Raw genomic sequence first — 4,094 nt, forward strand, 5'->3', positions numbered from 1 at the left:
CGAACAATGATTCTGCACGGTCCCATTCTTTATTGACCTTTAGGCTATGTAGGTGCCATTATGCTCTTATTAGCGCCTTGATAACGTATTATCGGGGGGGGGGGGGGGGGGGGGTGCTTGAACAGATCTCTCACATTCTAGTGACATGACTGTTTAGGCTACCATATGTCACACTAATGTACAGCCTATTGTCATCACCACAATAGAGACATTTCGATTGTGTCTTTCCCTGGGCTTTAGACCTAGTTTACATGCAGAAAATGTTTTATTTGTGTGTAGCCTACTGTGAATACAAAAGTATTATATTACGATTTTGATAGCAACAGGATGTAATGACTGAGGACTACATTTAGCAAGGTCTATTTTCAGCCAACCTCTATGTCTGTGTTAAAGTGTTTTTTCTGCCTTGTACATTTTCAAAGCTTGTTACCGATATGAGCAGATAATTAGCAGGATATTTGTATAATATAGGCCTAGGTGTAATTTTTTAAGTATGTTTTATTTGGGTGGGGGCAGGTAAACAAAAAGAGACTAGCGTGGATAGGAGATGTACTGATTATGTGAGATGGTGTGAAGAATGACAAAATGTGTGTGTGTGTGAGAGAGAGAGAGACAGAGAGAGAGAGGAGAGTGGTATTCTCATGGCTGGCGTCAGTGCCTCTGTTTCTCTAGCTTTCAGACCTCATTAGTGGTGAAAGACATTGACACTGACAACTTTTTTTTCTGTCTTTCATTCGTTCCTTCGCTCTTCCTGTGTTTCTAAACATTCTATACCTTGAGCCCCTTCACTGTTAATGTCAACATGCTCATCCTCTTTGTTCTGTGTCATTTATGCCACATCACCCTGCTCCACACTATATCTGACCTTTTGTTGAGATTTCTACATTCTCTACCAAAAAGCCTATTCATTTAAAACTGAATGTTCTCAAAACTGAAGTCCATTAAAACATGTTTGCCAATGAAAATAATTTAGTCTGAGTAAATTTGTTTGTGGAGGAGATGTAAAAAGATTGGCCTCAGTGGTGGACTTACCATTAGGCAGAAGAGGCCTTAGGCCTCATATCATCAAGGGGCCTCGTGAGCCAGGCATAATATTTATTTTTACAAAATACTAGTTATCCTTTAAAAAAATGTTTTTATCTTAATGAGGCCACATTGTTGACAAAAAAGACCTTCAAAAAGTAAATTAATCCATACAGCTGATTAATAATTCATAATAGATCAATAATTTATTTCCATACATATACATATATTTCATATCAATATTAATATAATCCAAGTTTTTCTCAAAATAGTAGAAACAAGTGTCATTAATCACCCACGGACCAGTTCATAATAAAGGACTATTTCACCTTGACAGAGTTACCATGCATTGTTTGACGCAATATGATTGCAAACGTGACTTTCATTGAAATTAAGCTGCAGTAGTGAGGCACTTTCAGAGCGGGGCAGAGAAAATAAAAAGAAAGGACGTTTTAATTTTAACAGAAAAATCTAACTGGCTTCTGCCTGGGGCCTCCAAATCACTAAGTCTGCCCCTGATTTGCCTAAGTCAGCCTTTTGTGGCCTAAGTGTGGGATGTACTGTCAGTTCTACACTTTATTTATTCATTGGCCAACTTTAGTGAGGGGGAAAGTGTAGCACATATTGAATATGGATCAATAGATCACTCCCCGGGATGCATACTGTCAGCTGCCTAAGCCGCTGGGCACCAGAAAAGCCTCTGGTTACATTAGCATATGCAGGAAGAAAAAACTAGAGCCAGACTGTTTTGTTTTTTTGGGTCCGATACCGATTCTGCTTTTTGGGCGACAAAACTTACTGTCACCGACATATCTGCCAATATACTGTTTTACAGCAGGGAAAGGAAAACGTTGAATTCTCATAAATTGCTATCCAAAAGAGCAATTGTCCAAGTGATATATGCTTTAAATGTTGATTTCTTACATTACGAAAATGTGTTCAGAGATTCCCTTTTTTCATTCTATTTATTAAATATCGGTTATTGGTGAAATTATGTTTCAGCATGACAATGCCCCCGTGCACAAATTGAGGTCCATAGAGAAAGGGTTTGTTGATATCGGTGTGGAAGAACGTGACTGGCCTGCACAGAGCCCTGACCTCAACCCCATCCAACATCTTTGGGATGATATGGAACGCCAAATGCGAGCCAGGCCTAACCCCCCAACATCAGTGCCCGGCCTCACTAATGCTCTTGTGGTTGAATGGAAGCAAGTGCCCGCAAGCAATGTTCCAACATCTAGTGGAAAGCCTTCCCAGAAGAGTGGAGGCTGTTATGGCAGCAAAGGCGGAACTAACTCCATGTTAATGCTCAGGATTTTGGAATGAGATGTGCAATGAGCAGGTGTCCACATACTTCTGGTCATTCAGTGTACCTAGCACTACAAAACAATACACACAAAATCCCCAAAGTAAAAATATATAAATTAGGAAATGTCGTAATGAATCCAATTGACAAACCAAGTAGCACTGTAACAGTAATCTAAATCTATATGTACCTACAACAGATGAATTTACACAAGATATAGGCTACTAGGAATTATATGTACAGCAGTAGATATATTACAGTGAGCTATGTCAAGAATCCAGTATATAAATAAATATGTGGTGTGTGTAAAAAGTGTACAAGAATGCAACGAACAGGAGTAGAAATATTAGAATGAGCTATTTTGAGAATACAGCATATAAATGCAGAGTACCAAACCCCATAGCAAAATGGATAGAATTGCAGGAAATTAGCTTCCGGACCTGGGTCCGGAATATAAATAATGTACTGTATATGTATGTGAATGGTGTGTATAGCAGTAGTTATATAGGATGAGCCATGACTAGAATACAGTATATACATATAAAGTGACTCTTATGTTCATAAGGCAGCGGTCTCTAAGGTACAGGGTAGAGTACCAGGTGGTAGCCGGCTTGTGACAGTATCTGAGGTTCAGGGCAGGGTACTGGGCGATCACAGAACGGCAATTGATCCAGACAGATAATCTCAGCTACTGATCTGTTCAATCGTTGGGCATCTTTTGAATTCAGTGTCATGGCATTTGAAACATTTTATGTCAATTATTTTGAGACAGCCATGTACAGTATGCATTAATGAATCAATTATACAATGATACAATCAATTTGACTTTGTTTTTACCAATCTAACTACAAAAGAACAATGGTAATCATTTATTTGAAAGGTAAATCTCTATTAATAAACTGTGTAAGTCAATATGTAGCCTAGGTCTATTCATAATACAGGTGAATGCATATTATTCAATAGGAGTGTGTGCATGCATTGAGTTATTGAGCTTGTTTTAGATGATTTCATGGGGCTACAAATGACAAACAATCCCTTCCGTTTAGGACTTTTTAATTGACTACTGCTAGGAAAACATATCATTTTATTGCACTGATCAACAACATTTGAATATAATCTCTTATTTTATAAAAGTGTGTGCGGTCTCTTTAAGAAAGTGATGACATCATTTGCAGAGGCTGTGAATGTGTCTGTGGAATCTGATTTTGTGGCTATGGAATCTAGTGGAAACCAGACCTGAGGCGGCGACGAAGAAGTGAATGAGTTTTTGGTGGTGAGGGAAACGGAGTGAATTAATGAAGGTTTTGGTGACAATCAGCTTTGAAATCAGCATATTTTGTGTTATGGTTTGCATATTATCACAAACAAAGCACTAGGGTAGTGAACTGATGGTGCTTCAGCTCTAAACTAGCTAGGAAATCTACAATTAAAGTCGAAAGCTACCGTTATCGTCTTGCATAGTATAAGTGTTCTAGCCTGTATGGACATTGTTTTGCGAACAGTAATGAACAGTTTCAACCTTTCTACATGCCGTGTTGCATTATTCAAGTGTGTTAATTTCTGTGCAGCATGAGTGGGGAGCTAACAATGCAGCCCAGACAGCTCTAGCAATGAATCAGTAAGTGGAGCAGGCACTTTGCTCTACGCTCCATAAAGGGGCTGCGCTGATAGACAGACTTGATCCTCTCTATCACGTGAGACACATTTGACAGAGGTACCGAACGTAACAAAGATTCTAGTATACCATTTCGGTATACGGTGCAAC

The sequence above is a fragment of the Salmo salar genome, chromosome 12 (genome assembly GCF_965601325.2).
Source record: "Salmo salar chromosome 12, fSalSal1, whole genome shotgun sequence".
NCBI lineage: Eukaryota > Metazoa > Chordata > Actinopteri > Salmoniformes > Salmonidae > Salmo > Salmo salar.